This window comes from Suricata suricatta, chromosome 4, assembly GCF_006229205.1.
Source record: "Suricata suricatta isolate VVHF042 chromosome 4, meerkat_22Aug2017_6uvM2_HiC, whole genome shotgun sequence".
In the NCBI taxonomy this organism is placed as follows: domain Eukaryota; kingdom Metazoa; phylum Chordata; class Mammalia; order Carnivora; family Herpestidae; genus Suricata; species Suricata suricatta.
Genome location: NC_043703.1, coordinates 163,742,636 through 163,758,470, shown reverse-complemented (window position 1 = coordinate 163,758,470; position 15,835 = coordinate 163,742,636). Strand labels below are relative to the sequence as shown.

The 15,835-nt window shown below is 58.2% G+C and overlaps 1 long non-coding RNA gene across 1 annotated transcript; it reads right to left on the bottom strand.

Annotated features, from left to right (window-relative positions):
• Window positions 1-13,648: 13,648 nt before the first annotated feature.
• Window positions 13,649-14,906, bottom strand: LOC115289235. Its single transcript, XR_003907495.1, has 2 exons — window positions 14,828-14,906; window positions 13,649-14,415 (listed from the first exon to the last, which is right to left on the bottom strand). It is a non-coding gene; the product is annotated as an uncharacterized LOC115289235 (long non-coding RNA).
• Window positions 14,907-15,835: the final 929 nt, after the last annotated feature.

Sequence of the window (15,835 nt, the reverse complement as noted above, 5' to 3'; positions counted from 1 at the left end):
TGATATCACGGTCCGTGAGTTCGAGCCCTGAACCCAGCTCTGCGCTGACAGTGCAGAACCTACTTAGGATTCTCTGTCTCTGCCCCCCACCCTCACTTGCTCTCTCTCCATCTCTCTCTCAAAACAGATAAATACACAAGTTTTTTTTAAAGAAACTAACACATAGCTTTTAAAAAGTGATAAAAGAACATTTACTACCAGGCAGTGGATAGAAATCCAAGTTCTACTACTCAAGCAGGAAGAAATATGTTGGTTTATAAATCCGTAAAAATGAGGGGTGCCCGGGTGGTTCAGTCAATTAAGCGCCCGACTTTGGCTCAGGTCATGATCTCACGGGTCATGGGTTGGAGCCCTGGGTCGGGCTCTGTGCTGACAGCTCGGAGCCTGGAGCCTGCTTCGGATTCTGTGTCTCCCTCTCTCTGACCCTCCCCGGGTCACATTCGGGGTCTCTCTCTCTCAAACATAAATAAACATTAAAAAAAATTTAACAAACCTGTAAAGATGAGTGATCCTCCTTCAGGCATGGCTAGATTCAGGAGTCCTCACAACATCCACAGCCTGTTCTCCATTCTGAGCTCTACTAGTGTCTGACGGCACTGTGATTTGGATTTTATTCTCCTCTGCTACAATCACAGTCAATCCACACAGCAGGAAAAGCATATCTAAAGGCCAAATTTCCTGCAACTCATGATCACAAAGTAAGAGAAAAGCCACCCCTCACCCGGAGGGGTGGAAAGTCCGAGGGATGTCTGGGACTTCAGGAACTTGGGGTCATGTGAGCACTCTGGGTCAGCGGTCTGCGGGGGGGCGGCCCCACCTGCTCCCCTGCAGCTCCTCAGGCTGTGGAGGTGGCACAGAAGATCCCCGCTTCCCCAGGATTTCCCAGAGTAGCCGGCGGGGGTGCTTTCTCCTCACGCTCCCTCCTGCCCGCGCCCCGGGCAGACAAAACTGTGTGCATTGCAGGCAGAAATAGGCAGTTTGCAGCTCAGAAATGTCACCAGACTAAAACTTGAAGAAATGACTGAATACCTTTCCACCTATTGGAGGTAACACACTGATACTGTTGCTACTGAACAGAATGTGGGGACGTTGGTGGCATAAAAGCACATGGAGATATCGCTTCTGGAGGCCAAGTATCTGCCAATTCTTTAATCTTTCTTGAAAGAAATGTTGATTTGTTTTTAAGGGGGGAGGGGCAGAGAGAGAGGGAGACACAGAATCCTAAGCAGGCTCCCGGCTTTGAGTCAGCCCAGAACCCAATGCGGGGCTCGAACCCACAAGCTATGAGATCATGACCTGAGCCAACGTCTGATGATTAACCCACTGAGCCACCCAGGAGCCCCTGCTTCTTTAAGTGAATATCTACTTGAACTCGGAAATACCACGCCTCAGGATTCACTGTTCTACTGATAGACACTCACAAGTGTGGGGAAATATATGCATTGTCTTATTGGAAAATTTTAAAACAAAAGGAAAGATAGAAATGCCCGTCCACTGATGTCACATTAAGTCACCTGTGGTCATACCCACAACGAAGTCGTGAAAAGAACAAGTTGATTCTTCTGTTCCTGACACGGCCGTGTTGGCACGGTGGATCACACGTGATCGTCTTGCTCACTAACATGCAAGAAATCATCCGGTCTGTGCTTCTTTGCTTTCAGAAACCTTTGCATGTGTATGAGAGAGACAGAGAGACAGACAGAGAGAACGTTGAGAAAGATGGACAGTGAAGGCATGGCCTGTCATCTACGTCACTACAACTAGTCCTGGAGTGCAGAGTTTTGATTGCTTTCTCCTCTTCACCATTTTGAAATTTTTGGATACTTCTGAAAACACACACGCGTGTGCCCGTCTACCATCTCAGGGGAATGAAATGCTGGCAGGTGTCCTGCTGGTCTAAGATTGTGAACATTTGTGAGGTTCGGATCCACTTTGCCAAAGCGCGCCCATGAGAACAGGGACCATTTAGCACTCCTACTAGAAGTGGGTGAGAACACGGGCCCTTTCCTCTCCAAGACGCTGACTATTACAACAGAGCAGAAGTCTTTAATGACAGGGGTGTCACCGTGCTCAGGCACTGGACCCACACGTTGGTGCTGCCAGCGGGAGTCCCCCCTTCCGGAAAAATTTCAACCGCCTTATCAAGGAATGATCGACACGGAGTGAGCCACACATCCTTACAGTTTGATGAGGCTCTACATACTAGACACTTGCAAAGCTGCACAACCACACATACAACCATCCACACCTTCCAACGCTTCCTTGCCCTCCTCCCTTCCGCCCTCTCCCCCCAGCCCCCATCAGCCACGTCGTTCCGGTGAATTTGCATCTTCTAAGTTTTATATAAGTGGGATCTTTCCGTCTGGATGCCTCCACCCGGCGTAATTATCTACAGACATGACCGTGTCGCCTGTGCCGGCAGCTCTCACCTTCTCATTTTGCCCACAGTCTCTGTGTCTGGCTGCGCACATGTGACTATGCGTGTGCTGATTGGTATCTGGGTTATTCCAGGTTCGGGCTATTCCAGATAAAGTTACTATGGACATTGATGCGCATGACATTCATTTATCCCTTGGAAGAATCCTAGGAGTGGAATGCCAGCTCATGTCCCTGGTAGGTTGCGCCTGACTTTTTACGGAACTGACAGACTGTTTCCCTGAGTGCCTGCACCATCTCACACGCCCTCCAGGAGCGCCTGAGGGTCCTGGTCCTCACAGGCTTGCCAACACTTGGTGCACACCCGACCCCGGGGCCAGAAGCCACCCCGTGCTCAGTGTCACAGATTTGTCCTCTCCTTTCACGTGGAACTCATCCACCAGGGAGCGCAGGTGCAGCCTTCTGACAGCCCATCCCACAGCGCGCCGCAGGCTTTTCCAAGGTGAAGTATTTGCGGCGGGAAGAGGCGGGTGTGTGGGGGAGGGGGGAGGTCCTGCCGCAGCCATTTTTATTAGGTTCCTGCTGTCCAGGGAGCCACCGATCAGACCCCTGAGTGTCCTGTCTCTGCTCCCGCACGTCCACCCATCAGGCTCCCCGGCATCCTGTCTCCATTCCCACACGTCCGGGAATTTACTGCACAGTTTTGCATATTGTGGTGATTTTCAGGACCACGTGTGTCGCACCAAAGAAAACTCCCCCCACACACAGAGCGCCCAGCCTCTGCCTCCTGCAGAGCCGCGCACAGGCCACGGGACAGGAGGCTGGATGAAGTAGGTCACGGTGTCTGCAAAACCCTCACACCATGGGCCCAGAGTAAGAGGGTGACAGGCTCTGTGATTTATATTCCTCTTCTTTCCAAGGGAAGTTGGTGGTGAGAATAATGCAGGGCACGTTGAAAGCAGGGGCGGGGGGGGGCGGCAGGTCTGGCATCCGCACATTTCTGGTTTGGGTGCAGCCTGCCTGTGCCCTCCCCGCCCCCTCCCCTGTCAACATCCTGCCAGGCTCACCTCAGTCAGGCCTGGGGCCTGGGTCTGTGTGGCGCAGGGGTGTGGTCTCTGGTGGACAGAGAACCTTGTAGAATCCATGAGACTTCAGACCCAGCAGCCGATATGGGACATCCTGAGTGCACACTCCAGTTATGTGCAGGGGGAGGGTGTGCAGGGACAAGATGTGCAGGGGAAGGTGTGCAGGGAGGGTGTGTAAGGAGGTGTGCAGGGGGAAGGTGTGCAGGGGGAGGGTGTGCCAGGGTAGGATGTGCAGTGAGAGGGTGTGCCGGGGGAGGGTGTGCAGGGAGGGTATACAGGGAGGGTGTGCAGGGGGAGGGTGTGCAGTGAGACGGTGTGCAGTGAGAGGGTGTGCAGGGAGGGTGTGCAGGGGAAGATATGCAGGGGGAGCGTGTGCCAGGGGAGGGTGTGCAGTGAGAAGGTGTGCAGGGAAGGGTGTGCGGGGGAGGGTGTGCAGGGGGAGGGTGTGCAGGGGGAGGGTCTTCAGGGGAAGGTGTGCAGGGCAGGGTGTGCAGGGGGAAGGTGTGCTGGGAGGATGTGCAGGGGAAGATGTGCAGGGGAGGATGTGCAGGGGGAGGGTGTGCCGGGGGAAGGCTGCAGGGGGAGCAGGCCTGCTGACTGTCTGTCTGTCCCTCTGTCTTCAGCTCAGGTATTTAAGAGGCCTTGTAACTTTCCCAAGAAGAATGTCACTTGTTCGCCTACTGGAAATCCTGGTGAATTTCTAATGAATCCCTTGCTGGGGATGCCACTCCCCACCAAGAGCGGAGAGGAAGGGGCAGAGGTAGAAAGAGAGAGAAGGAAGGGATGCCACCCCGGGTTCGGGGGGCATCGGGCAGACAGGACCTGGTGGTCACCCGCAGGCAGGAGGTGTGCTGGGAACCTCCTGAATCGCCGCGTTCCAGGTGGGGGAGCCCGCCAGAGCGAGGACCATGGGCGATCCGCGCATCTGCCACACGTGACATAGACACTGAGTTGGCCCGGGGTCCTGAATGCCGAGTCAGGGTCTAATGGCTTCCAGAGGCTTCTGAGCCTGCCTGCATGCTGCCGCTGCAGAAGAGGGCGTGGGGATGTGGCAGGGTGCCCTCCTGACTCCCCAGAGTTTTGCTCAGAGAGAGACGTGGCACACTCGGCCTTGGCACACAGTTCAGGGACTGCCTCACACCGTGAGCACTGGCGCTGGAGAAACTCCAGGCTCGGGTCCTGGAAGCCTGAACACCTGCCATCTGAGGGTCTTTGTGCGCGTCCCTCTCTGCCGTGGGGACAGCCACCCCAGCAATCAGAAACCGTCTCCGTGGATAACTGGCGGCTCCTCTGGAAGCCCCGCCTGGTGTTTGGATTTGGGTCTCCCGATGGGCAGGAAAGGCAGGCATATTCAGGTGCTGGGAAAGCTGTCCGCAGATGTGGTCCTCTCCCCCTGCTGGCCCCTTCTGGCTGACACTGTCATGCGGTAAATGGATGCCTTGGCGTCAAGGGACCACCTAGTGCAAATACCCCTCATCTGTCACGACCGAGAACAAACTCATTCAGCCAGAGGTGTTCTCAGATCCCGTCTGGGAGAAGCAGGGGCTGACACGTGGCCACACGCATCGGATGTGGGAGGGGACCCCGGGCAAGGGAAATCTTTAGGATGACTCGGAGCTGACAGCACTTGGGGAGATCGGAGCCCTGCACACGGGTGTGACTAGAGGCTGAGACAAAGCAGCGGCTGTAAGAAATGCTCAGAAAACAGAGACGCCTTCAGGTCCTCTAAGAGCTCTGACGTCCAGGGAGGAGAGAGAGGAGGGCGGCAGAGGACAATTAGCAGTTCTTCCAGACCGCGGCCACACCGTCACCCATCAGGAGCCTGGGGGACAGGAGGTTTGCTTTGGCTGGGAGCGAGCTAGGCTTCCGGGAGCCACAGAGCTCGAGAGTCGGGGTCCCGACAGAGCACCAGAGACAATGTCCTTTATTCCAAGTGTCGCAGGGATGATGTGGTGACCATTTCAGTTGTGTTCAATAGAAAAGTCAGCATCATGAACAGAGCACAGGCTCACCCCCCGCAGAGCGATCCCAGGGACAGAACTGGGGGTGGGTGGCAGCCTCGAGGGGCAGGGACACGAGCCCTCCTGTCTGCTGCTCGCCGGTGGCACCTGCTCCGGGGACAGACAGCAGCCTGTTCTGTTCACTTCCAGGAGGTAGAGAGGGGAGACGAGAGAAAGGCACCGCCCCAGGCCCAGCTTCCCTGGTGTCAGGATGGACGGTGAGGCTTCCAGCTTAGGGCGATGGGTTTGCCAAACTGTCCGCTACACAGGAAGCTTTCCATGACATGAAAGACTGGAAAACAGGACATCGAATATGTACATACAGTTTCCAGGCTTCGTGTTCAATTCCTGTGTGCAGCTAAAACGCCTGGATAATATTCCTCGATATAAAAAACAAAACAGAAATACAGAAGAGGTGACAGTCCTGAAAACTGGTGTTGACGCTGAGACAACTTTTGCCACAAGGGACCAATATCGTGGGGTCGAGCGAAGGAATCCGCCATCAGCACAGCGTGTGTGTGAGTCCGCGCTGCCTCTCCGCCGCGCGGCGGCCCTGGGAAGGTCATTGTCTGTTTAGAAGTCAGCCTCTGCCTCCTTGGCGGTCAGATGAGAAGGACACGGGTCACCTCGAGGTTCTCACGGGGTTCAGGTGACGGGATTGAGGCGTTTCGCACAGAATCTGCTTCACAGCTAAGTCTTCGACCCCCACTGGCTAAAAGCCACAGCTCCTCTTAATGATCTCGGATTTGGGCTCGCTGAGCAAACTCAGTGCCGACAGTGGAGTGCTGGACCCCGAGGGAGGGCCCCGGGGTGCCCGGGGAAGCCCGCCCATGCCCCTCCCCCTAGCTAGCCACGCCCCTCCCCCAGGTTTACCCCCTTCCCTGGGCTTCCAGGCCAGGCCGCCCTCAGGGACCTCCTCCCTGTCCTCACAGCTCTGGCACGTGATCACGTGGCCCCTTGGCCACAGGATCTCCGTCTCCACCGGACTCTGAAGTCTCTGGGGCTGAGAGAGGGCCAGACCCTTGGGTAGATTTGTTTCCCCAAATGCAAACTCCAGGGCACCCGCCTGGGTGTCAGCTTGTGACTGAAGGTGGGGAGCGTCTTCACTGACCCGGCACGAACCCCTGTCATGAGCAGTAGCCACGCTTTGACTTCTGTGACCGTATTTCAGTTCCGTCCATCCCTCCCCACGCTCAGGCCTTTCCCCAAAAGCAGCCTGTGTGCTCCCTGAGTTCCTCCAGCACCGAGACTCCACTCTCCCCGCTGCCCAGGCCCCTGGATTCAAGGGGCCCAACTTCCAAGGGAAGGGAAAGCCCAGGCCCCTGAGACGTGGTGGGGGGAGACACGCCCGCCCCGGGCCGCTTGTCCTGAGTGATGCGTGCATGGCCCACCTGTCCTGGCGCTGCCCGTGCCCCGTGTGCTGCGGCCCTTGTGCTGGTCCACGGCCCATACGCCTGCCCACAGGAGGGGGGTCCCCACAGTGCCAGGGAGGCCTGGACCCCCTGGGGAAGGGCAGGAGCCCCAGCTAGCCAACCAGCAGCCTCCTCCAGGAGAGCTGTGAGGACAGGGCAAGTCCCTCCCCCAGGACAAAGCCAACGGTGGAGTCAGACGGTCACTCTCTCCCAGGACTTCAGAGGACCTAGGGGGCCCCTGAGTACGAGGTGGGTCCAAGTCCCGAAGGTCACCCCTCCGTAGGGGCCGTTCTCCCAAGAGACCACGGCCAGCAGGACCTCCTGCCCCGCGGGCTGCTCCCGCCCACGGTCAGACACCGGTCCTGCCCTCCCCTCCCCCTGCACCGGCCGCGGCACGTCCCGGATGCACACAGGCGTTTGGAGGAGCTTGGCTGAAAGCTAACGTAGGGACACAGAACCTGGACCCGGCCTTCCCTGTCGGCCCTGTGAGGGCCTGGACACCCCAGGACAGAACACACCCCCGTGCAGCTCCGGGACCAGGCTCTTCCCACGCTCGAGGGACCCGAGTACAAAGTCTACTTTTTTTTTTAACAGAGTCTTCTTAACTATTGTCTTTGGGTCACAGGTGCCTGGAAACTTCTGCTTCTTGAAGTATGAATACCAGAGACAGGAACACCGCTCATCAGAAGAGAGAGTCTCGTGTCTCCAAGGCCACCCAGCACTCAGCATCTTCTCTCCTGGGGAAGAAAACATCCCCTCGGGAGATTCCACAGGGCTGGCTCGGCTGGGAGGTGGGGCGGGGGGAGGCGGAAGCCTGAGGCATTCCCAGCAGCCAGGAATGGGGGCGGCACCAAGCACACAGGTCCGGAGCTGTGAGGGCCCGACCCGGCCAGGTCTACCCCGGATGCTGTTGGGATGTGAGGTCAGAGGCAGGCGGAAGCCATGACTGACTGGGTGAGGCTGACTGCTGAGGTGGGGCCAGGCTTCCGTGACCTCCCCGTGCCCCCGCACGAACCTACACAATGAGGGTGATAAAGCATCTCTCTTGGATTAAATGGGTAAATATGCATTACTGCTCATAGGTAGGCCAGGCCCTCAGGAACTGCTTGCGAAGCTCTAGTAACGATTAGTGCACAGAGGAGGTTAGGGAACCTGCGTTGATTTTGGCTTTCGTGCTGTTCTGCACAACCTTGAGCTGCCTTGAGCCTGGGCTGGGCTTCCGTGTATGACGGTGCAGGTTGTGCACTGCACAACCCCAGATGCAGACACACGGCTGTACAGGACGCCCGGGCCAGGATCCTGGTCCATGGAGTCTCTGCTGGGCTGCGGGATGTGCCCAGCGTCGGGGGCCCTGGGAGGAGCCCTGGGGAGCTGGGGCGTGGGCCCACGCTGCCTGAGACGTGAGCACGTGCTCATGGAGGACACTTGTGTCTGAGGCCAAGGATGGGAGGAGAGGGGCCGGGGATCAGGGCCGGGGGCTGAGGGGGACCCCCCAGGGCTCCGTGGCCTCGCCTCGGGCCTGCCGGGTCACCAGAGACCGCCGTGTCAATCCTGGGGACACACCCAGGTGACCTCTGGCTGCAGCCGCCCCCGGGGCCCCTCCCAGTGGCACAGGGTCCGTGCTGCGGGGGGAGATGGCCCAGCGTCCTCCCCGCAGGCAGGAGGGAGCTGGCTCTGCCCCCGGCGCCCTGCGGCCTTCAGCGGAGCGGGCTTGTTGTGTTCTCTCCAGAAAGAGGACGCCGTTGCCGCCCGCAGCAAATTAAAATCAAGTGCAAAGCCATTTCCGGATCAGTTAAGCACAGCGGGTCACTAGCTTTCCGCGGCTCCGGGCCCAGGAGATAGGGCTGAGCTGGGGCATTTCTGGGCCTTGTGACTCGCTCAGTGAGAATAACGCGCCAGGACCGGGGCGGGGGCGGGGGGGGGGGTGATTTTAGAGTGCTTTATGACGCGGTCCAGGGCACGCACTGCGGCTCCGCGGAAATAACTCGGGAATGACAACCACGGAGTCGCGAGGCCTCCGCCCGGGGTGACAGGGCTTCGCTAGTTACCTGCCTCTCAAACTCTGACACTCTGGGGACACCGCTGGGACCTCGTGAAGATGCAAGTTCTGCCCCAGCAGAGGCAGGACCGAGCCCAGGACGCGCGCCTCTAAGGGCCTCCACAGGCCTCGCCGTCCTGCGCGCAGAGAGCGGAAACCAGAAGGGGCGTCGCGTCTGTAGAGACGGGGAAGAGAAACCAAGGAGGACACGCCACAGAGACCCGCGTGCCCATGGCGCCTGGAACTTTGCGTCTGGCCGCCACGGAGTCTCAGAGACAGCGCCCGCCCCGGAGACGGTGGGGTCGCTGGCCGTGGGGCCGCAGACTCCGGGTCGGCCCTGAGGCCTCCTCTGCCTCGTCCCCCAAGCCCAGGAATGGTCACCGTGTGACGGAGACCCAGCGCCGCCCCTGCTCCCGGCCCCCACGCCGGCCGCCTCCCCGGGGCCCCCTGCCGTGCGCCCGTCCTGCTGCAGCCTCTGCACCAACGGCCCGCACGCCCTCCTGCTTGACCTTGACCGTGGACTCTTGGAAAGGAGGGAACGGCTCGCACACTCCGAGGCCGCCGCGGCATGCGGGGCTGTGGACTGCTGGTGCCAGTCACGGCAAGGAGCTGCTCCGGCAGGAACACGCCCGGCCTTCCGCCGCTGTTTGCCAGCCCAAGACCGCACGTTTACACGGAGATGCAGAGGTCCTCATGCGTGTGGTTACGGCACGTTCACTGTGTGTGTCACATACACTCACGCTGCTTATGACACACAGCGATGGACGCACGCGTGTGAGTGCCTGCATGTAAGCACTTAACGGAAGCGGGCGCCTTAAAACAGGAGGTCTGGCTCTCCCGGGTCGGGGACCACAAGTCCAAGGTCACGTGGGGACACGCTCCTCTCCGGGGAGAAGCCTCCCATCACGGGCTGGACGTGTCCATCCAAAACTCACACGTGGCAGCTCAAACCCCACTGTGACAGCCTCTGGAGACAGGCCTTCCTGGGGGCTATTAGGGTCAGACCCTCCGCTGACAGGACTGATGTCCCCATGAGAAGAGGAGGTCAGGACACGGACATCACACGGGGCGACCACGTGAGGACACACAGGAGAGAGGCCCCCGGAGAAACCAAGCTTGCCGACACCCTTGCCTGGAGCTCAGCCCCCAGAACCGTGAGGAATGAGTTTCTGAGGCTCTAGCTGCATCACCGGTGGTGTTCCCAGGGCAGGCCTCCCTGGACCTCGGCGGGAGCTCCGGGCGCGCGTGGTGGCCCTGCAGGGTCTCGCCAGCACACGCGGATGCTCCCCAGGGGACTTAGGACCAGGACCCCCTGGGAACCTGGGGCCGGCTCACCTGGCATCCTCGCCTGACTTCTATCTGCAAAGACCCCTTCCCAGTGGGTCCGCACCCACAGGTTCCCAGAGACGGGACACGCCCCCCCCTGTGGCCACTCTCCTGTGCACCGCGCGCACCTGTGCAGTTGGGGGCCAGTGTGGAGAGCCCCCCCATGCCCGCTGAGCGCCAGATGCGGCCCGTCGGCCTCCAGCTGTGCCCGCTGTCCACGCCCCTCCGGGGGCCGCACTGCCTCGCCATGGAAGGCGCCCACCTACATCTGACCCGGGGAAGCCTCGCTCCTGTTCTGCGCCGTCGGGCTGCGGGCGCTGTGACATCCCTCCACCCCTCCGGCGCCCCGGGGGGATGAGTGAGGGACACCCCTTCCCGTTCATAACCTCGTGAAGGTCACCCCCAAAGCCGACGCGGGACTTAATTTCTCCAACGGGACTCCACGCTGGGGGTGGACCACCGATGCTCTCAGTCCGCGCACTGCACCTGCCTCCCCACCGTGCTCCCTGCCCCGGGACCCCTCCCCAGGGCCCGGCTGGGATGGTGAGCGGGGAGCGACACCGAGGAGTCACAAGCCGGGAAAGTCAACAGGAGCACCTCGAGGTCAGCGGGGAAGTGGCAGAGCGGCCAGTGTCCCCACCGGGACCGAGCCCCTGCAGGCCGCGGCTGGTCGCCACCTGCCCTTCCAGACCCGGGGCCAGGAGTCGGCAGGAAAGCTTGTCCTAACGTGGCCACCATAATGCTCCCGCGCCCAGCGAAGGAGAGGCAGCGCTGTCAGCTGGAATCTTACCGGAATGGCATTAGGGCCCAGAAGCAGTCTCACACCCGGGGTGCTACTGCGGCCCTCGCAGGGCGGGGACGGCATCGTGCAGGCCTGCAAGGAGCGGTGCGGGCACTGGGGTGCATGTCGGGATTCTGCGCACTCGCCACAGGGCAGGAGACGGGCCTCCACAGGTGTGGTGAGAACCAGGCCCGTGAGCCACAGGCAGCGCCAGGGGCTCCGCTCAGAGCACAGGCCACAGGGCTGGGCTGGAGCAGGCGGTCCAGAACCATCTCTGCCAGACGAAGTGCTGCTGGGGGACTTTGGAGCCGTCCCCACCCTGGGTTTGCCGGTGGTGATGCTCCTGTGGGAATTAGAACCCTGGAGAAGCCCAGAGAAGTGCGTCGGGGGTGGCGAGCCCCATTGGCAGATCAGGAGGGGCCCGAGGAGCGCCTCTCAGGGCACCCGTGGGAACTGAGCCGTCGCGGGGCCGGGAGGCTCCAGGCAGGAGAAGGAATGAGGCCGGCTCCCAGAGGGCCTCGACCCTGGAGGGGCCTCCCTAACCCCCGGCTCGCCCGCCCCCGCTGCCCCTGCCCACAGAGACCCCGCCGGCACCATCGAGAGGCCCTGGTGCCTGACGGACGTTGTGTGGGCGGTCTGAGGCCTGGGGCCCCTGGGCCACCTGCCTCTTCCCCAGAAGGCAACGCAGATGCAGCCGCCCTCTCTTTCCCTCCTCGCTGCTCCCGCTGCTGCGAGCTCTGGCCCTGACACAGACCTGTCACCAGGCGCCCAGTGCAGGTGAGCACGACCTACGAGCCTCCCACTCCCGTGTCCCTGTCCGATCCTACGGCCATGGAGCCCGAAGCCGGCCTTCCCGCAAGAGAGCAGACAGCCCCCGGGCCGCCCCGGGCACCTCCCCCTTCAGACCCTCTGCACCAGGACAGGGGCAGGGAGGCCACACGTGTCACAGCAAATTAGAGGAACCCCGTCTTCGCTGTGCTTTTCCTTCTGATTCACCCAGGCCCCCCCGAAGCACGGTCGTGGCTCCAAAGACCATAAAACGGCACGTTTTTGTGAGACGGATGACAGGGTTTGAGAATGTTCTGAGTGATTTGATCACCAGGCTTTCCCCGAGAATGGAGAAGACACACGCGCACACACAAATATATATTGAACATTTTCCTAACGTTTCTTATATTGAACATTTGTCACAAAGTGCTAGGCACTGAGACATGTCGCTCCACCGGAAGCAGCTGTTCCTCTCAGTTCCACATACATGTGCGATCTCAGAACAGGAAGACAGCAATTTTCTCCAGCTCCCTTTTCTCCAGCCTGTTGAGAGCCGGGCCCCGGTGAGCCTGTGGGCCCCCTGAGGAGAGGGTCAGCTGGAGGGGAGGGTGCGGGTTCGGGGCGGACAGGCCGTGACACGTCAGTCTCTGGGGAATGGTTCACTTGAAAAGGACTCGAGATGTGGCCTTGTTGTCATTGCCAGGGCCCAGGAGGCTGACTGGCCTCATCCAGTCCCCTGCAGCGGGCTCTGGGGCTGTCCAAGCGCTGACAGGGTGGGGAGCCCCAACTCCTGACCTAGGAGGCTGCTGGGAGCCTCCTCAGCACCAGGTGTGACGGGGAGAGCGTCAGCTGTCACAGCCCAGAGCCAGGTCCTGGTTCGGAGCCCCGGCTGGGCGCTGACGCAGTGGTCGTGGGCCAGCTCATCAGAATGAGGCTCAGGAGCATCTGAGACGCTGCGGGAACACCTGTACAATCTCCAAAGGGACTCAGAGACACAGAGCACGTCACCGCCATGGAGGATGGGGTGGGGACCCTGGAAAATGGTGAAGGGTGGAGCTGGGGCCCAGACCCTGGGGAGGCGGGTGGGGGAGCTGACCGTCGCCTGATCCGTCAGACCGAAGCGGTAAGAAAGATCTCACATGACCATGCTCCTCAGTGCTTCTAATTCCTTGGAGGCCCCTGCCACCCACAGAGGTCCGCCTAGGCCGTCACTGGGCACCTGTACACCTCCGGCCTCCACAACCCCAGGCTGCTGCTTCTGGCTCGAGGGCAGCGCAGAAGCCTCTGGCCCCTGAGTGCCAGTGCCTGGCTGCTCCCAGCTCCCCCTTTTGGCGTCCCACCCCTGCCTGCCCTTGAAGGGCAGCTCAGACCCCAGTCCCTGCCTGACACTGGGCCCCCACTCTCAGCTGTTGGATGTGTGCAGGGCCCCAAGGGGCTCACATGATGCACTCATCTGGTCTACAGCCCCAACCTGGCCTGGGGTGCTATTTGTTCTCAGGATACAGTAAGTTTTGGAAAAGGAAACTCTCAAAATCAGAGCCAATGACATGGATTCAGATTTGTATGAAACAACAGAAACTGTGAATGCAGTACAGGGAACTGACACTGAGGAACTCGGAGGGGAATGCGAAGTGGGTCCTACTATCAATGGGCTTTCGGCCAAGCAGAGTTACCAGTAAAATTGCTCTTAACAGGCATCCAGCAAAGCCTTCCTGAGTATGACCCTGCATTCATTGCATTTATGATTTGGATAATAGGCAACAGCCAATGGTTTCCTGGAGTTGAGAGTATTAGGGAGGAAGAATTTTCCTCTGCCTTTCAAGATTCTTCTGGCCTAAGGGTTAAATTGACATGACACATCGTAATAGGAGAAAACCAAATTTAGTATCACACATACAGGGAACCCACACAGGTGTGAGATTCCAGAGGCAATCAGGTGTATTTGGCATCCCGAGCCAAGCAGAGGGGTAGGGGTCCGGAACTTCAGAGGGAAGGAATGCCAATTCACGTGAAGATGAAAAAGAGTAGATGTTTGGTGAACAAATGTTTGCTGGGCCAGTTGGAGACAATGGCGCACAGAGAGGGATTTTCACAGACTTAGTAGGTTTTCCCACCCCGTCTAGCAACCCTCGCTCCCATTACATGTCCTCACGCTGACAGCGCTCTTCCTGGAGCAGGTCCTCCAGCTAAGGTTTTTAGGCAGTTGAGGAAGGTGAAATATTCTTCCAGAGTCTTTTCAGTCTTAACTGTTTGTAATTCAAGATAATCTGCAAAAGTGGCCCGTCTTGGGGTGATTGATCAGAACAGAGCAACGGCCACACTCGGGAATCTTGGGAGCCAGTTGACATCACATCGGTAGCTTGAAATTAGCCACGGCGGCAGTGTTTTCACCACAGACATTGGCAGATGTTACAGATCAGAGCTTTGTTTGATGCATTCATGTTTTTGGGTAGCCAGTTAGTAAGCATTTGCCAGCACACCACTTAACTAAACCCATCCATTAACTGGATTATTTCACGTTGATTGGTTATTAGGTGATAGTTCTGTGCCAGACATGGACCCAGCCTTGTGAACACACATAAGAAGTAATTCCTTTTTCCGAAGTGGTTCACTCTTTAGCTTCAGAACCCTGAGGAATAAAGTATGTCCTAGAAATGAGCCCAGACATGGGCCGTCTCCATCTGGCCCGGCTGCTCTAGCAAAAGACCAGACACTGGGTGGCTCAGAAACAACAGACATTTCCCGGTTCCGGAGGCTGAAAGCCCAAGATCGGAGTGCTGGCCGGGTCAGGTGAGGACCTCCCTCAGGCTGCCCACTTCTCGCCATGGGCTCGCGTTGAGGAAGGGATGCGGGAGCTCTGTGGGCTCTCTTCTATAAGGGCACTAACCCCAGTCATGTTGACCCCGCCTTCCTGTGCCACTCACCTCTCAAAAGCCCCACCTCCTGGTACCATCAGGAAGATTAGATTGGATTAGATTCCAACATGTGAATTTGTGAGGGGGGGCGGGGGACACAAACATTCAGACCATAGCTTGGGGTACCTGGAAGTCCTCTGTACCGTGAAGAATGGCAGACACCTCTATTGGAAAGCCTTGTCTGACCTCCACAACTGCCTCCCCCACAGCATTCTAGAAGCTTCTCCTCCCCTAAGACTTGGAGAATGGCCCCTTCAAAGGGTTCTGCCATGTCATAATCGCCTGTTTACTCCTTTGTAAAGAGCAGTTGGCAGTCAGTCCTGGTGGTGGAGTCACAGCCTTGATAATGGGGTGCAGGTCCAACCCCACTCTTCCAAAGCCTACGGCCCCTGGTCTGGGGAGCACCTGCTCAAGTGCAGGGCAGCACAAACCTGCCTAAAGCAAGTGCTTCCTTGATTGGCACTTGTTTATCCATCTGATCTCTTAACAGGTAGGTAAATGCCACAGGGATTTACCATTTGGTTTTCATCTTTTGCTGCCCAGTACCCAGGACAGAGCTGAAAAAAACGTAGGATTCACTATTTTCTTGTTGAATAAATGAATAAAATAAAGATCCCGAGGTGATAGACACAGTTGCCAGCTGGGTATATGTGAACGGCCCTGAAGAAAACACTCATCAGACATGCCGCGCTCTCTGAAGTTGGAAGAACGAGGCAAAAAGAAAAGAAAACAGGTTTTCCTATAACAAGAGTGATTTAAGACAGACCTGGAAAGAACTTCTTACCCTAAAATTGGCTTTTAAAGAAAATAGTGGAAAACAAATATTTAAACAAAAAAGAAGTCATAACTATATTTGAGATCAGTTCTGAAAATTTGAGGTATTTCCCCCCTGAGGCCAAAGACAGTGAAATATTGAATTCTGTGGAGGCGAAGGAGAGCCTCCTTGGTCCCTCACACACACACACACACACAAACCTGACTTTTCCCTCTGGTCAATAGTCCTGTGGTCACCACAAACACTGGAATTCAACACGTGCATTCAGATCAGATCCCACCTGCAACTAAATAAAACAGCTGAGAAATTAGTGCAAACCTCCCCAAAACAGAGGCCCAAGACTCTCAGGAATGGTGCCC